This window comes from Brienomyrus brachyistius, unplaced genomic scaffold (genome assembly GCF_023856365.1).
Source record: "Brienomyrus brachyistius isolate T26 unplaced genomic scaffold, BBRACH_0.4 scaffold42, whole genome shotgun sequence".
NCBI lineage: Eukaryota > Metazoa > Chordata > Actinopteri > Osteoglossiformes > Mormyridae > Brienomyrus > Brienomyrus brachyistius.
Window position 1 is genome coordinate 1,499,972 of NW_026042317.1, and position 19,500 is coordinate 1,519,471.

At 44.6% G+C, this 19,500-nt stretch overlaps 1 pseudogene; it reads right to left on the minus strand.

Annotated features, from left to right (window-relative positions):
• The window catches only part of LOC125722823 (NACHT, LRR and PYD domains-containing protein 12-like), a 164,518-nt pseudogene that overhangs the window by 75,492 nt on the left and 69,526 nt on the right, over window positions 1-19,500 (minus strand).

Sequence of the window (19,500 nt, forward strand, 5' to 3'; positions counted from 1 at the left end):
GGTGTGAATCAGCCATCGCACTTATCTAGCTTCTGCATTACACACAGTCACTTCCAGTTATAATAGTCATTTACATTAACAGCATCTAGACTGTTTCCAATTAATTTAATTCTGGGTGTGGAAAATGTAATATTTTAAAAACATAAACTTTTCTCATGGATTCCAAACTTTTGAGCAGTAGTGTTTGGGCATTTCTTCATTTTAACATTATATATTATATATTATTATGATTATAACATAACGTTATATGGGTATTTTTGGGTTTTTCATGTTGCATTTCTGTAAAGGTACCTGCCATACAGATTGGTGTTGACAGTGATACTTTTTAACTGGTTTCAAATAAATTTTGTCCTCATATTATGTGGGTGATTCTTTCAGCTCAATGAGACAGTAGAAAATAGACACTTGAGGTGCATCCTGTCATTCTGACACTATTCTTTGGTAAGTTTTATATTTACAAAAGACATAAAAATGACAGGGCTGAATTATTCTGTTGCCAGCCTGGGCGGGGATTATAACCACCACCAAGTGTTATAACAGAACCATGTCAGGACACTAGGGGGCACTAAAGCATTGAGTAAGGGGAGATACAGGAAAAGGAGAGGATACAGAAGTAAAAGGCTGAGTCTGAATGCATGTTATAACAGAAGCACGTCAGGACACTAGGGGGCACTAAAGCATTGGGTAAGGGGAGATACAGGAAAAGGAGAGGATACAGAAGTAAAAGACTGAGTCTGAATGCATCTGTGGTCGTGGTCTGTTGGAAATTCTAAGATTCACAGCAGAATATTATACATGGAGTCAGAAGCTTGGCAGCAGGAGCCCGTGAGTAGAAAACCAACATTAGTATGAAGGTCAGAGGAAATACAGAGGATCTGGCAATACTAGGGCCTGCTACAGTAAGTGAGGGAGCTGGCCAGCTTACATATGCGTTTCCAAGAGGGGAGGAAAGACAATAACATGAGAGGTGGAGCAGATATTTTCAGTAGAACCACCAGGAAGCTTCAATTTTGACAGGCCAAGCAGCTGGACTTAGTGCCTACGATGCTTTGAGTGATTTCGAGGAGCTTCAGGAATATCTGAAAAGACTGAGGAAGACCATTCAACTCGCTGATGTACATGACTGGGGAGAAAAGCAATGACACGCTGGTTTTGTCTGACGAACAGAAATAGTTTGCAGAGACAAAAGCCCTGGCTGAGTATTTTATTATTAAACACATTATAATATATGAGAGAGCAAATTTTAACAGCCAAAATCAACAGGCAGGTGAATCAGCAGTAAGTTGTATTATAATATAGCGTTAGCTGAGGTGGCAACACCATATGCACTGTCAGCCCCTGGACATGGAGCTCTGTACACATGGAGGTGAGAGTCAGCTTGGCAGCAAAGGGCAGCCACCTGCAGTGGCACCTATGGAGCTGGGAGTTAAGGGCTCTGCTCAAGGGCCCAGAGACATGTGGCTATTCCGCCAAAGCCAGGCTTGATCGAGCAACCTTCCGATCTTCCGAGGCTTAGCCCACTCTGCCACATATTAGGATCTGTGTGGACCTAACAAGACTCAATGGAAGTGTCTGCTGAAAGAGGCACATACTCCCAGCTGTGGATGACGCACTTGCCAAACTGGACGGGGCAGTAGCGATCTCCAAATGGGATGCCTGATCGGGATTCTGGCAGATACCCTCATATAAAGACTCCCAGCCCTTGATGACCTTCATTACTCTCCTTCAGCAGGTACCGTTTTAACAGACTGCCTTTTGGGATCTCCTCAGCACTCAAGCACTTCCAGCTGAGAATCTCTCAGATTGTTTCAGGCACACCTAGAACAATGTGCTATACCGATGACATTTTGGTAATTGGCAAAGACCAGAGGGAGCATGACGGTGGGCAAGATGGTGGTGCAGGAGGTAGCGCTTTCTTTCAGCAATTGGAGGGTTGCAGGTTCGAGTCCTGGCTCCTCCTGACCCCATCAAAGTGTCCTTGAGCAAGACGCTGAACCCCAAATTGTTCCCGGTGAGCAGGTTGGCACCTTGCATGGCAGCCTCCGCTACCGGTGTATGAATGTGTGTATGAATGGGTGAATGTGAGGCATAAAATGTAAATCGATTTGAGTATTCGTAGGAGTAGAAAAGTGCTATATAAATGCAGTCCATCTATGCAAAGTTCCCCAGAAGTTTGAGAATGCAGACCTCACTCTAAATAAACACTGTGAGTTTAGAGTGAATGAAGTGAAGTTCCTGGGACATAAAATAAGGAACTGAGGTGAATCCCGACAGCATTAAAGCCGTTATCAACATGCCCAAACCTCAGAGTACTGAAGGAGTGAGACCCATCGTGGGGATGGTGAATCCCCAATTGGCAGGTTTTCTCCCTGCCTGCCCCCTCTCACAAGCCTTGGTGACACCTATTGAAAACTGACAATATCTGGACATGGGACATTCAACAAAAGAGGAAGTGAAGAAAGAACTGAGCCTCCCAGCCATTTAGCACAGTACAGTGCAAAGAGAGAAACTCCCGTGTCAGCAGATGCATCGTCATACAGCCTTGGAGGAGGGCTAATGCAGAGGCAGCCAGATGGAGAATACAGACCAGTGATGTACATGTCTGTGTAGGAGTCTGACTCCCAGTGAAACCCGATACACACTGATCAAAAGAGAGAAACTCCTGTGTCAGCAGATGCATCGTCATACAGCCTTGGAGGAGGGCTAATGCAGAGGCAGCCAGATGGAGAATACAGACCAGTGATGTACATGTCTGTGTAGGAGTCTGACTCCCAGTGAAACCTGATACGCACTGATCAAAAGAGAGAAACTCCTGTGTCAGCAGATGCATCGTCATACAGCCTTGGAGGAGGGCTAATGCAGAGGCAGCCAGATGGAGAATACAGACCAGTGATGTACATGTCTGTGTAGGAGTCTGACTCCCAGTGAAACCCGATACACACTGATCAAAAGAGAGAAACTCCTGTGTCAGCAGATGCATCGTCATACAGCCTTGGAGGAGGGCTAATGCAGAGGCAGCCAGATGGAGAATACAGACCAGTGATGTACATGTCTGTGTAGGAGTCTGACTCCCAGTGAAACCTGATACGCACTGATCAAAAGAGAGAAACTCCTGTGTCAGCAGATGCATCGTCATACAGCCTTGGAGGAGGGCTAATGCAGAGGCAGCCAGATGGAGAATACAGACCAGTGATGTACATGTCTGTGTAGGAGTCTGACTCCCAGTGAAACCCGATACACACTGATCAAAAAAGAGAAACTCTTGTGTCAGCAGATGTTAAGGCGACGAATGTTGTGCTGAGCAACAGAACGTTTCACAAACACCTAAATTAAGTGCTTTTGCAGGCTGGTTCTCAGTGCTGAGATCAGCTAGATTCCACAGACGCTCATCTGCCAAGGCTGATCGCTGGTGATTTTTTACAAGTTTCACCGCTGAAAAGCTGCGCTTACAGCCTGCAGTCCTCACTGGCAAAACAACAGCAATCTGACACAGAGGATAAAGTCCAAAGAAGACGACCTTAAAGGAGCCAGGATCCTCACTGACTCTGTCAGACTGCATGGCTTCACTTTACTATCTGCTCTGTTTCTTTCCAGTCTTTATATCTGCTGTATCTCACTTTCCAAGCCTTGCAGATCAGAGCCACCTGCCTGAGCCACTAACAAAAGCAACTTTTCCTTTAAGAGTCGCTGTCTGATGGCTTAGTGCTTGTATGCCGCTCATTAGGTTACAGCTGGAGTTTGAGAAGCACCTGTCCATCTCCCTCATCATGGACTCCATGCTGGGAATAAATGCTCCTTTTCTGAAGGCGTCTTTGCTGTTAACATGTCTTTGCTGTCCAGGTGTAGATGTGACTGACTATCATGTGGTCTGCTTGAGGTGTGTTTGGTTCTTTTTGGTTTGACAGTGGCAGGAATGCGGCGATCACTGCATGTTTCAGTCACTGTACCCACAGCGCAGTAAAGCTGTCCTCTTTGCGATGTTCTCCAAAGGTCTGTCTGAGGGTGTCAGTGAGGTCGGCTGCTTTGCTAAGATCAGCCTTAGGTGACTGGAGCACGTCTGGCAGAAACTTTGCTTGATCGAGCACCTTTCTGAACACTACAAGGAGCCCTACAAAATTCAAGTCAATCTGAGTAAATGTTTATTCACGCGCATGCACACAAACACACACACACCCCGGAGGTCGGGGGGCTTTAGAGTTTAACTTTAGGTTGCTGATCGCAATGTGTGACCAAACCCCAAAGCACCCTAACTTAGTCGTTTACTAACTTATCGCGAAAAACAGACAGAAATAGACTTGTAAATTATAAAGAAAAGACATTAACTGTTTTTTGTTAATGTTTAAAGGTATACAAACTACAGAAGCTCTCTTTCTGCCGGCTATAGGCCGTGCTACGTCTGGGCTATTATGCTTAAATTCTTTAATTAATGTTGGCTATGTGCTTTATAACACGTTTTATACTTCTTTTACACACGTTTACTTATTGTATACACACTTTAAAGTTCCGAAAACGACTTGCCTCAGCTGTTTTCAATAAAAGACAGTGGTGTGTGGGTATCGTGGCTGCACGCACAAGCGCGACATGGAGAGTTATTTTAACAAGGATCGCCAGCGTTATTCCTTGATTCTTGTTGTCGAAATGCTTAAGATGTTTTATTTTAAATAACACATTAGCCGAAAAGAGTTTCATTGCTTAAAAACGATGAGGTTAAAGAGGCTTATTTGAAATAAAAGATCAGCATGTGTTGTCATACATCTTTTCAAGTTCTGGTTATACCTTTTGATTAACCATACGTAGATAAATTTAGCTAAATGTAGCTAAGCAATCCGGGGGGTGTTGTGTTAGAGATCGACTTTTATTTAAATTAGAAATAGATTATTTTACACTATTTACAAATAAGCATATAAAATATAGAATTGGTGTGCATTCTGCCAGAATGGCGGCATGCTTCTCACAATCCAGGCCAACGGTTCGCATCACGACAACAATTTCCGCTGGTAGCCATTTGACAGCTGCTTCACGCAACGAGCTGGCTCAATAAAGGAAACGCTGTGTGGATCTACGCGCGTGCGCCACACGAGAGTGAGAGCATGCCTTCGTTTAAACAAGAATTAACCGCGTTATTTCCTGATTATTGCTATCGCAAATGCTCAGAGCGCTTTACTTTATTATTCACATTGACAGAAAAGTGCTTCATTCCTTAAAAGCATTACGGTTATAGGGGTTTTATTTGCTAAAACAGGCGCTCCGCCGGCGTAGCCATTTTGAAAGGGGCGTCGGCGTGTGTGCGCATGCGCCAAACGCCGGACTAGCGATCGTTCATTCCGACCCGCGTTGTTCAAACAGAGTAGTCGCATGTGGCGGGTCTCCGAGATCGTTTCGTCCTGTTTCTTCTAAAAGTTTGCCGCTGACATGCTTTCTCAAACCTGGCAAATATAACTAAAGTCTTTCGTGTTGGTTAAATGTAATGAATGCTCGCTTCTTTTAAAACGACGGGGCTGTATGTTCATAGGTTTCGCTTGCACTTGTTTAAATGTGCTCTTCTGCTGCTTCTTTCGGGCATGTTTGTTTAAATTCACACTGCTTTTCTTTTAAAATAACACTAAGGATTTTCCTCTTTTGGTGCCTTCTTTTAAAATACGCCGCGGGGCTTACTAACAACACGCGGCTACGGGCCGGACGGACGCCCCCGCTGAACGTGTATGCGCTAGCTTGCCTTCATCCTGCTCTATGTTTTATTATTCCTTAAAAACGTAATTTAAATAAAGCACATTAATAAAATACATGTAATGTATTTTTATTCTATTAAAGTTTAATCTCCCAAACCACCCTATCGGCAACACGTGGCATAAGCATGTATTGATACCATATATGGACATAACGGCAATCTCCCAAAACCATATCGCCCCCTATCGGCAGCATGTGGCATAAGCATGTATTGATACCATATATGGGCATAAACCCTCGACCAATCAGAATCAAGGATAAGCCACTTCCTCTTATGACGTCAGAAGCGGAGAATTAAGCTCCGCCCAAGGTACCAGGTAATATCTTAGGATTATAAAGGTTAAAAAGCAGAGATTTGACCTTTTTGCCAGGAGAACCAGCAACACAGTGACACTGAGGAGTTAAAAACATAAACCCCTGGATAGAGGGACTCAGTGAATGAGGAGGTGAATCTGTGCAGGGGGGTCAGTCCATCAGAGGAGACTCTGTAGAAGGACAGAGCACCAGCCCCCCAGTCCAGATACACTCCTACTTTGCGGGAGCCTGAGGGTTGTATGGGTATGCGAGTCTGTTTATTATTGTGCCAGACTGAGTAACTGTCAGAATTACAGCACAGACACCATGACTTGTTATTGTATCCAAGCAGACAGTCCCTCCCTCCTTTCCTCTTGATTCCTTTATAAGTCACTCCTATCCAGGCTAAATCTCCATCCCACTCAGCCTCCCAGTAACAGCGGCCAGTCAGACACTCTCTGCACAGAACTTGGGGGCAGATGTCAAATCTTTCTGGATGATCAGGATATGGCTGCTCTGCCCCCCATGTCACCTTCCTGTTCCCCCCTGACAGAGACAGGTATCTGTTTGCTGTGTTGGGGTCCAGTGTCAGCTGGCAGGAATCTGTAGACAGGAGGAAGAATTATTATTCCCATCACGCAGCCTGTACTTTATGTTTCTGTACGATATAAAAGCAGCACAGCTTACCCTAACAAAGCAGGAACTGAAGTTTATGAAACAGCTCAGGAAATGTCGGAGGGAAGAGCCACCAAAATGCGGGGCGAGCTAAACTAACAGCTTAATTACAGGTAAATAAAATTACAAAGCAGCGACATTCATCATACATATTCATCACAAGCATATTTACCACAAAACGGCACCAGAGATCAATACTAAAGGCAGTGTATTTCCTTCTAACCGCTAAAGCCGACGCGTTTAAGTAATATTATTACATATTTAAAGTGATATTTAATAAAAGTTTGGACCTGGATTCTGATACAAATGATAATTCCGGCGCCGGAGTTACGCTCCATGAGGATCCAGTATTTGCAGCAATTGTCTGAAATGGTCTTTAGTCACAGCAAAGCCAGTCTGAATGCATTTCACATGCATAGGCTTATTTCCCTGAAGTATGTCATACTGTATCTAATGATCTGGGAGAAACACTGCAGTGTCAAGCAGGGCGGAATACACGACTAAGTGACAACCCCCTTCGAGGAGACTGGTTCCAGAGCCCAAGCCGTGTGTCGAGTTGAGCCCAGCTACATCTAGTCGGAACCTCACAGCCTCGCGCACCAGCTCAGGCTCCTTCCCCAACAGAGAGGTCACATTCCATGTCCCAGGCCTGGCTCCGGGAGGGGGCCCCGGTGACCCGCGTCCGGGCGGGGGAAAATGTGTGCCCATGTTTTTGTACATCATAAGGGGTCTTTTGAGCCGTACTTTGTCTGGGTCCTCACCCAGGACCTGTTTGCCTTGGGTGACCCTATTAGGGGCATAAAGCCCCAGGCAACGTAGCTCCTGGGATCATTGGAACACGCAAACCCCTCAGGTCTCAGCTCCGGGAGGGGATTAATTAACCAAATCAGAAAAATATTGTTCAGAAAAACGAGATTATTATCACATTAATTCGGAAAAAACAGGATGATTATTACGTTAATTTGGAAAAAAAGAATTGATTTTTTTTTCCCAGATGAATGCAATACGTTTCCATAGAGAACCGCTTACCGCGCGCGTGACTGTAGATGCTGCGCCGCTGCCGCGAGGCGTGAGCCCCGCATCTCGCGCACGCACGCGGCCGCTCTAATCTGTTAACATGGGCGCCGAAATGAAATTTGATATTTTCCGCCGCACATCCATTGCGTCCCGGGCGCTAATTTCTTTTAGCACCGTGGATATTTAACCATCCTACACTCCCACACAAACAGGAAGATAATACAAGCAGCTGTAAACCATTTGTAAAAAATATTTTTAAAAACGATTAAATGAATTGATAGTGTTTTTGGTGATGATTTTGATTTTTTGTTTCTTGTTTGGATGTTTGTCTAAAATGGCATGAAACTCACCTAAACACAAATATGGAAATCCATCTACACACAGTGCAAAAAGCCACACTCATCACAACAATTGTGTGAATACAACCATAACATAGTATTAATGGTATTATTAATAAAAACATGCAAAGACACTTACATTTCTGTAAGCCTGCTCTGGTCCTGCACTCTCCACCGTGATCCACACTATAGGAGAAGCAGAATGACATAGTACTGCTGTATCCATTTATTTATTGGTGCCTCTTCTTCACATACATGCATAAGTATCTGTAACGTGTCAGACACACACTCTGTACTCACTGCAGCTTCTCCAGTTTACAGCTGGGATCCTCCAGTACAGCAGAGAGCAGCTTCACTCCTGAGTCTCCTGGGTGATTGTAGCTCAGATCCAGCTCTCTCAGGTGTGAGGGGTTTGACCTCAGAGCTGAAGCCAGGGAAGAACAGCCTTCTTCTGTGACTCTACAGCCTGACAGCCTGCAGAGAGAGAGAAACAGAAACTCCCCAATAAATAATATCACCTCACCATTGCAATTATTTAATAAATACAGACCTCAGTATCTCATCCGTATAGTGTGGAATACCCAGTAATACTGACCTCAGTATCTCCAGCGTACAGTGTGGAATACCCAGTAATACTGGCCTCAGTATTCCCAGTTTAAAGTGTGGAATACCCAGTAATACTGACCTCAGTATTCCCAGTTTACTTTGTGGAATACCCAGTAATTCTGACCTCATTACCCCCAGTTTACAGTGTGGGATACCCAGTAATACTGACCTCAGTATCTTCAGTTTACAGTGTAAATCCCCCAGTGCAGCAGAGAGCAGCTTCACTCCTGAATCCTTCAGGTCATTGTCACTCAGGTCCAGCTCTCTCAGGGGGGAAGAGTTTGATCTTAGAGCTGAAGACAGCACTTCACAGTGTTTATCTATGAGATCACAGCTGTTCAGCCTGAAACAGAAAACACTTTAAGACACAGACATATACACATCCTACACATTAGTAAAATACAAAGCATTACAATAAGCATTTGTTTTCAGTATAATTAGCAGCACAGCTTACACTTCAAAATGAATTATAGTCTGCAGAGTTTTCAGTGTGTCCTGACAATCTGCTGCAGTCATATGATCACTATTTATGACTCAGTGTATCTTTGCTCAAAACTAGAGGTAAAAACATTAAGTAGAAGCTACAGTCAAAAATCACAGAATATATAGGAATATATCAACAGCAAGATGGACGTGAACCCTCCCATAACAGTCAGACCAGTGCTTCCAGTGCAGTCCTTAGCCATCTTTCTGCCAGGTGTCCCTACACTCGACACGTATCACTGAAAGGAGGAGATGTGAACATTCCCAGCAGCTAATGCAGCAGCAACTGGCACTTGGATTCCTGATCCCATGAGTAAAATCCTTTTTCTCCCTGTATTGTTATACCTGGGAACATGTCAAATCACCAATTACGTCTGGGTGATATGACGATATTATCGGTAATGAGCGTAATCAGACAAGTATCCCGGTATCAATATCTGACAGTGACTAACCGGCAATTATCGTCTTTGCTGAGGAAACGCGCTTAGGCTACATACAAAGCAAGATAACAGAAAGATTCATGATTTGCTTTCAGTTCAGCTTTCTAGCCTAAGATTCTGAAGCAGTTAAAAAGAAACATTGCGCAGAATTTCACAAGCATTGTCCCTTGCAGTAACCATGCGTTCGCCATTCTTGTAAGTTCAGTATTGTCACATCACTAACTTCTATCTCTGAGTCAGCAGCCAGAATGTCAGCCATTCAAGTGCAGCTTTCTGGTGGGAATTTTGAGCTTCCCAACTCAGTTTTTCGTGTCTGAGTCTCAGGCACGGCTTTAAGTGTGTCCCTGACCCCCCCCCCCCCCCCCCCCCCCCCCCCTCTCTCTCTCTCATCTATCTATCTGAATCAATCACTCAATCATTATTTATATAGCATGTTTTAACCACAGTGTTTATAAAGTGTTTTGTAAACATTTAAAAAGAAGAAAAACAAAGAAATTCAAATAAGCTCAGAATAAATAACAATAAGCGCAAAAGAAATAAAAATAGAGTAAAAATGTTTTTAAAAATTTAATAGAAAATAAAAAAATACCATCATAAAGAACTTTAACCACCCATGTTTTCTTTAGGGGCCCCTCCCTCATAGGGGCCTCTAGCCACTATGTTTTCTGGGGGGAGCGACCCAACCCCACACACACAATTACAGATAATAATCAATCCATCCATCCATCCATTTTCCAAACCGCTTATCCTACTGGGTCGCGGTGGGGTCCGGAGCCTATCCCGGAAGCAATGGGCACGAGGCAGGGAACAACCCAGGATGGGGGGCCAGCCCATCGCAGAGCACACTCACACACCATTTACTCACACATGCACACCTACGGGCAATTTAGCAACTCCAATTAGCCTCAGCATGTTTTTGGGCTGTGGGGGGAAACCGGAGTACCCAGAGGAAACCCCACGACGACATGGGGAGAACATGCAAACTCCACACACATGTGACCCAGGCGGAGACTCGAACCTGGGTCCCAGAGGTGTGAGGCAACAGTGCTAACCACTGCACCCACCATGCCACCCCACAGATAATAATAAAAGTGCAAAATAATAAAACTGATTATCATAGATTATTATATGCGGTGGTGAAAAGATGCATTTTCAGCCTAGTTTTGAAAGTACTGAGACATTCAGTAGCTCTCAGGTTTTCTGGGAGAGAGTTCCAGAGTTTGGGCCCATAGTGACTAAAGCTGCCCCTCCCTCCTCAGCCCGGGTTTTAGGAATAATCAGTAAATTACTGCCGGATGATCTGACTGATCTGCCTGGGACATACCTTAGAATCATGTTACTGAGGCAGGACAGAGCTAAACCACGAAAATATTTACAAATTAGCAAATGAACTTTAAAATCAATCCTAGAAGCCACAGGAAGCCAGTGCATGGATGTGAGATCAGGTGTGATGTGATCCCTGTGACTGGTGCGTGTTAACACTCCGCCAGCGGCATTCTGGGCCCGTTGTAGATGTGATCCCTGTGACTGGTGCGTGTTAACACTCCGCCAGCGGCATTCTGGGCCCGTTGTAGATGTGATCCCTGTGACCGGTGCGTGTTAACACTCCGCCAGCGGCATTCTGGGCCCGTTGTAGATGTGATCCCCGTGACCGGTGCGTGTTAACACTCCGCAGCGGCATTCTGGGCCCGTTGTAGATGTGATCCCTGTGACTGGTGCGTGTTAACACTCCGCCAGCGGCATTCTGGGGCCCGTTGTAGATGTGATCCCTGTGACTGGTGCGTGTTAACCCACTCCGCCAGCGGCATTCTGGGTTCGTTGTAGATGTGATTCCCTGTGACCGGTGCGTGTTAACACTCCGCCAGCGGCATTCTGGGCCGTTGTAGATGTGATCCCTGTGACCGGTGCGTGTTAACCACTCCCGCCAGCGGCATTCTGGGCCCGTTGTAGATGTGATCCCTGTGACTGGTGCGTGTTAACACTCCGCCGGCGGCATTCTGGGCCCGTTGTAGATGTGATCCCTGTGACTGGTGCGTGTTAACACTCCGCCAGCAGCATTCTAGGCCCGTTGTAGATGTGATCCCTGTGACCGGTGTGTGTTAACACTCCGCCAGCGGCATTCTGGACCCGTTGTAGATGTGATCCCTGTGACCGGTGTGTGTTAACACTCCGCCAGCGGCATTCTGGACCCGTTGTAGATGTGATCCCTGTGACTGGTGCCTGTTAACACTCCCGCCAGCGGCATTCTGGGCCCGTTGTAGATGTGATCCCTGTGACCGGTGCGTGTTAACACTCCGCCAACTTCCACAGTCCTTCAGCCTTACATCTGAAGCCCTGTGTGAAAATGAACTTGAACGGGTAACTGTGCACATGGAGAAATCGCTTCGCAGCACCTAGATCTTGTAGCTCCACTTAAGAAGATAAAGCATAGAGATAAGAAACCTGCCCCCTGGTGTTCTGATCATACGCGTAACTTAAACAGGCATCACGCAAGCTAGAGCGCAAATGGGGCTCAACTAAACTAGAAGTTTCAGATCTACCAGGAAGGAGCCTCTCTAAGTACAGACTGTGAGGTCTGTGTACCTCTCCAGACTCATGGAAGAGAACAAAAATAAATTCCTATTTGAATCTCTGTCTAGGTTAACACAGAATTCTTCAACATTAAACTCACAAGTCTCACAAGCTTTTATGAGTGAAGACTTTATTACATTTGTAATGGTAAAATAAAGATTAGACAGACCATCCAGTGCACGTCTGTAGTTACATACAGCTGCCAGCCTCCTGTTAGTCCTATTCGTACTGATAATGACACTTTTGAATTTTTCCTTCTTATAAAACAATCAGAACTTTTGCGCTTTAGTTTCCTCCTGCAAATCCTCTACTAGCCTCTTAGACCCAATTCCTACAAAATTCCTGAAGGAGATTCGACCACTGATTAGCACCACCCTGTTAAATGTGTTAGACTCGTCTCTTAAGCTTGGATATCGATCCAAAACCTCTTAAACTAGCTGTTATTAGACCTGTTCTAAAGAAACCTTGAAAATCTTGAACCTAGTGATTTAGGAAATTATAAATCAATCTCAAATCTTCCGTTCATTTCAAATATCCTGGAAAAGCTGTTGCTCGCCAGCTGTCTTCTTTCCTACAGAAAAATAATGCTAATGAATTATATCAGTCTGGCTTTAGACCAAACCACAGCACAGAAAACAGCTTCAGGCAAAGTAGTGAATGATTTGCTTATGGCTTCTGACAGTGGCTGTATGTCTGTGTTGGTATTACTAGACTTAACTGCAGCATTCGATACTGTGAACCATAATATCCTCTTGGAGCGGCTAGAATCTGTGGTTGGCATTAAGGAGACAGCCCTCTCTTGGTTTGACTCCTGTTTAACTGATCATTATCAGTTTGTCACGTGAACAATGAATCTTCCAAGATCACTAAAGTCAAATATGGTGTAGTATCACACACGCACATACGGCAGGGCTGAGATTCCAGGCTGCCTGAGACAAGGCCTAGTCTGGTATGAGAGGTACTCGCTGGCCTAGATACAAAAGGGGGGTATCTTAGTGTGGCTCCTAACTATCAGAGGTTCTTTCTTTCTTTGTTTAACAACCCCCCCTTTCCCACATTCCTCTGTGGCCCTTATCTGATCTTTGTGGTCCGTTTGCACTTCTTTGTCCTCTACTATTCTGCATTAAAAGACTGAGTTAATGTGTTTATTAACAATTCTGGAGAGCAGGTCATTGGGATAAGCCACACCAACCAAAATATGTTGTTCCCAGATGTGCAATTTAAATTGGTATTACCCACAAACTAACGGGCCACGTCTATCTAAGGGTAAGATGTGCTGTTTAAATGTGAATATGTAATGTAATGTCTGTACAAATGATCCAAAGTAGCAACCTCTGTTGATGTATACGGATGGGATTTATTAACATACATAATATCAGAAATGATTAATTAATTAATACAGATGGTATGAGGTGTGACCCGCCAGGCTGGTATGGCATGTTTGGTGTTAATCTGATGGAAAATCACTCCTGATTCCAAATCTGGTCAGTGGTTGCCATGAAACTGTATGTATCAAAGGTTACACCAGTTTAATGAAAATCATCGGTAAAGTGGTACCAGTCTAGTCATAAATACCAAAAGGACTGAAAGCCTGCCAACTAGATGGTCAGCCATTGCTTCAGGTGTCAAATTCCTGATCACCCCCTATTCATGAACTTTAGACCATAAAACATGGCACCTCAGCACAGAGCAGGGGAAGAAGAGAGAGGAGCAGAGGAGAACATCAGCCCGCAGAGGGAGGAGAAGAGAAGCCCCGGAGAAGAGCCAGCCCGTGAGAAGCCCTCCTGAAGCCTGCCGGTGAAGGCCTGCTACCCAACAGAGAACTGCAACCAAGACAGAGCCTTTCACCTTAAAGCTTCTCAAGGAGAGAGAATCCAAGGGGCTCCACTCCAACAACCGCTCCAGACGCCGCGCCTTCTTGGGTGCTACCATTCCCTCAGCTCATCACCTCTGCAACCTACTGCCAAGACTCCCTCCACTCTGCAAACAAGTAAACCAGCTTCCTTTCATTCTAACAACCTAAGCAGTTCTGTTAGCCTGCTTTATGACTTTAGGGTCGTATTTCCACAAACTGTGCTTGCTTTGCAGAACAGTATTTCCCTTTTAAGGTTACCCATTTTAAATCTGGTCACTGCATTTTCATGTTACATTCTGTCTGGTACTATTCCGTTATTTCGTGTTTATTGTTTGTGTTAAGTGTAATGTCTGTCTTATGTTAGTTTGTAGTGTTAGTTAGGAATAAATGCATGTCTTTTACACCATTTCAGCCTCCGTTCATTGAATGCTCACAATAGTCCCCTGCCTCTATGGGATCTGGCTGCTAAGCTCTGAAACCTCAAACTCGCCTGAAATATCACAAGACTCTCTCTCAACGGCCGTGAGGGGAGCTTCACAACCGATCGTTTACATTACCTGGTGATGCAGCTTGCTGGATGAGCCTTCTAACCCAGGTTACTAAGCGATACTGGTAACTAGTGAATCCCATGTAAGTCTCACATTAACCGACTCACGGGGATTCGCAATTGAGTTTGGAGGAACCAACCACTCGGCATAACAATTAGTTAATAAACATCATTAAATAATAATTAATTAAAATGTAATTAGTTTCAAAACATATTGGTGGAGATATAAAAATTTACCTGAGCTAAATATTCCTACAATGTGGTCCCACAGGGATCAGTGCTGGGCCGCTGCTGTACACTGTATATATTGGTCACATTATCAGAAATCATGGTGTTGGGTTTCATTGTTTTGCTGATGATACAGTTATATGTATCTGTTAAGTCGGATGATGCATCACAGCTCTCTGTTAGAAGACTGTCAACTAGATATCCGGTGCTGGATGGCAAATAATTTCTTTGTGTTAAACACAGAAAAACAGAAGTACTGTTAACTGGTCCGAAGGCGGCTCAAAATAAGTCTGACAACCTCAACCTTGGTGGCCTTCTTACCCAACCTAACACAGTGGTCAGAGATCTTGGTCTTCTGGTTGATTCAGATTTATGTTTCGATGCTCATATAAAAAGCATCACTAAAGCTGTGTTCTATCATGTACGGAACCTCGCCAAGCTTCGGAAGATGCTCTCCTTTCATGAAGCGTAAACACTAACACCTTTATAACTTCCAGGCTGGATACTGTAATGCCTTCCTTTCTGGGTGCCCATCTGGATCCTCACATAAACTTCAGCTGGTACAAAATGCAGCAGCCAGAGTTCTTACAAACACTAATAAATGTGATTATATTAGCCCTGTTCTATGCTCCCTTCGCTGGCTTCCAGTTAAGTCTCGGGTTAACTGCAAAATACTGCTATTGATCTATAAAACACTGAATGGCCTTGCACCAGAATACCTTAGTAACCTGCTGGCCTTATACAACCCTCCTCGCTTTCTTCCATCATAAAGAGCAGGATATCTGTTAGTACCCAGGGTAGAAAGAGCTACGGCAGGCTGCAGAGCTTTCTCTTATAGAGCTCTTCAGCTGGGGAATGGTTTTCCAGTGGATGAGCGGGATTCAGGCTGACTCTCAATATTCAAGTCTAGACTAAAATCACACCTGTTTAGTTTAGCTTGTAGGGACTCTAGTTCTAGCTCTAGCTAACTGCTCACTCCCAGTCAGACCTATAGTGTGAGGTGTAGAGCTGGGTGGGGATCGGTGCCATTGGCTTTGGATAAACTGAACTGTCAGTCTGTCACTTTAGCTTCACACCCCCTTGTGGAATTGGAGTGCTGACATTTCAGGGACTCCCCATGCCTGCGTTCCCACCTGCCTCTCCCTCCTACTTATGCTGCCATAGCCATATCTGCCAGAGCTTACATACTGCACTCACCTAACTGTTTGCACTGCCTCTAGTCTCCCCTACTTTGGCTAAATGCACATTTTATTTCCCCTACTCCCCCTGGGTGTGCTGCCTGGAGACCCCAAATTTTAAGAATATCCTGCCTACCCTGCTGTCTGCGACGTCTCCACTACCTGTGAGTCCTTCCGGCCTGCTCACCCTTCTGCCTGTGACATCTTCCCTGTTTACCCTGCTGCCGTACTACTGTTCGCCCCCCCATCTGAAGCAGCTCCAGCACTTGCTGTCATCACCTCCCTGCCTCCCGCTTTGTGACTGAAATGTTAAGATTGGGATAATGTGAATTAGGACTTTGCCATCTTGATCATTTGACTTCCTCTGCTGCCCCCTGGAGGATGGGCTCCCCCTTTCAGTCTGGTTAGGGTTAGGGCTTCCTCTGCTGCCCCCTGGAGGATGGGCTCCCCCTTTCAGTCTGGTTCCTCCCAAGGTTTCTTCTTTCTAGGGAGTTTTTCCTTGCCACTGTCCCCTCTGACTTGCTCACTGGGGGCTTTGGGCAGGGATGCTGTAAAGTGCTTTGAGATGATGTAATGTTGTGAAAACAAACTATATAAATAAAACTGAACTGAACTGAAATTGCATTCAGTGTTGGGGGGGGGGGGGCTCAAAATGATTATTGATTGCGATATTTTTAAGCTTAATGACACATACACATTTTTTTTTTTACTTATCGCCCAGCCCTAATTAACAATACACTAATCGGAGAGCTATCAGTCCTGTGAAATAGGCTTTTAGAAAAAAATGTTTGTTTGAATGATTTATGAATAATGATACTTCATTCACCCACATGGGGAAATTGTCTTTTCGCCCATCCCATCCTGCTCTCCAAGAGATACGCCGACACATATACAGGTGAGAGGAAGTTTGGGGGTCGCAGCGCAGGATTGGCCAGCATCCAGCACCCCTGCAGCTCAAGGGCTCAGTGATGACATCACTCTGCCGGCCAAGACATCTGAACCAGCGACCTTCCGCTCATGGACACAGAGGTCGAACCCAAAGAGTCACGCACCACACCCAGTATTTACAGAAATGCTTCCTACAGCATCCAGAACTGAAACGAATATGAGTGGTTTTCCCACTATTAATGAAAACTGGACCATTCTGTATGATGCTGTATCTTTGGTTATTTGTTACACAAAGGATGGTTGTGGAAATCTTGTCTTTTTTGTTTTTACTACACCACTACCGTCAGTTAATATAAACCAGATTAAAAAGGAACCTTGTTGATAAAAGAGGGGAAATAAATTACATATATACATATTCATTTTATATTTTAAACAATGTTTATCTATGTCTGCCGGACTAGATGTGTCGTCACATCCTCAGCCAGGTGCAGCTGAGGCCAGCAGAGGGCACCAGTGAGCAGCCAGAGACAGCAGTCATACGGAAGCTCCCAGCTCTGGGCTCCATCACATGAACACGCCTGCTGACAATAACACTCACATACCACTGATACACCCTGTGGATAAAGAGCCCTCACTGTTTCTATAGCAGGTTAGGATGCTGTGCCTGTGATCAGAAGGAAAACTGGATGGGAATGGAAGCGTAGTAACAAACAAAAAGTGACATCACTACCTTCAGTCATTATAAAGGCTGTGGTCAAGATTAGCTACTGCTATACAAACAGCTATAGCTGTGATTATCAAAATAAAACCCAGTTATTAATCCATGAGGAGAAATATAAAATATATATTACACATTTCAAACAATATTCATGTATTACTGCCAGACCAGACATGATTTCCCATCCCCACATCACTTACAGAGCCATCCTGGAGTTCTTGACCACAGGCAGCAGCCTGCAGTGCTCTTTATCTGATCTGATGTATTTCTTCAGATCAAACACATCCAGCTCCTCATCCGACATCAGCATCACAAAGGCCAGAGCTGAGTACTGTGCAGGTGAGAGGTCATCTGCTGAAATGTTTCCTGAATTCAGGTATCTTTGTACTTCCTCTACTAGAGAATTGTCACCCAGTTCAGTCAGACAGTGGAACAGGTTGATGGTCCTTTCTGGAGATAAATTCTCCTGTATTTTCTCCTTGATGTATTGGGCTGTTTCCTTAATGGTATCTGAGCTGATTTTTGTCGGCCCCAGTAGCCTTTGTAACAGAGTCTTACTGGAGTCTGTTGAGAGGCCCAGGAGGAAGCGGAGGTAGAGGTCCAAGTGTCCATTCTTGCTCTTCAATGCCTGATTCACTGCAGTCTTCAGCAGGTCAGCTGATGAGTTTGACAGAAACACATATAAAGCAGCGAGATACTCCTGGATGCTCAGATGCACAAAGCAGTACACCTTCTCCTGGTACAACCCATACTCCTCTTTAAAGACTTCTGTGCAAACTCCAGAGTAAACTGAAGTTTCAGCGACATTAATGCCATTCTCTGACAGATCTTGCTCATAAAATATGAGATTGCCTTTCTCAAGGTTGTCAAAAGCCAGTTTACCAAGTTTTAAAAGGAATTCCTTGCTGTATTCCTTAAGCTTAGTTTCATGGTTTTTCATATACTTGTCATTTTTTAAACTTGTCTGAAAGATCAGGAAGTGTGTGTACATTTCAGTCAGAGTCCTTGGAATTTCTCCCCTGTCAGTCTCACTAAAAAATCTCTGAAACACAGTGGCTGAAATCCAGCAGAACACAGGAATGTGGCACATGATGAAGAGGCTCCTTGATGATTTCACATGTGTGATAATTTTTCTGGCCAGGCTCTGATCATTAAATCTCTTGATGAAATACTCCACCTTCTGGGCATCACTGAACCCTCGTATCTCTGTCACCTGGTAGACACACTTAGCAGGTATCTGATTGGCTGCTGCTGGCCGGGAGGTTATCCAGAGGAGAGCGGATGGGAGCAGATTCCCCTTAATGAGGTTAGTCAACAGCACATCCAGTGATGTTTTCTTTGTTACATCAAACCAGCTCTCATTGTTCTGAAAATCCAGAGGAAGGCGACACTCGTCGAGACCATCAAAGATGAACAAGACTTTGTACCTAAACAGGTCAGTGGATTGAAATGATTTCAGTTCTGGGACAAAGTGGTGAAGCAGTTCAATCAGACTGTATTCACCCTTAATCAAATTCAGGTCCCGGAAAGGAAGAGCAAATATGAAGTGAACATCCTGGTTTGCTTTTCCTTCTGCCCAGTCGAGAATAAATTTCTGCACAGAGACTGTTTTCCCGATACCTGCCACCCCTTTAGTGAGTACAGTTCTGATAGGTGTCTCACGCCCACATAAGGGTTTAAATATATCATTGCACTTGACTGTAGTATCTTCTGTTCGCCTTTTCTTGGATGCTGTTTCAATCTGTCTCACTTCATGTTCATCATTCACTGCTCCAGTCCCACCTTCAGTTATGTAGAGTTCTGTGTAAATCTCACTGAGAAGTGTTGGCTGTCCTTCCTTAGCTTTCCCTTCAAATACACACTCAAATTGCTTCTTAAGTTTACATTTGAATTCTTGTAGCATGAGCTGTCCTGAAAAGAGAGGAAAATGCACAA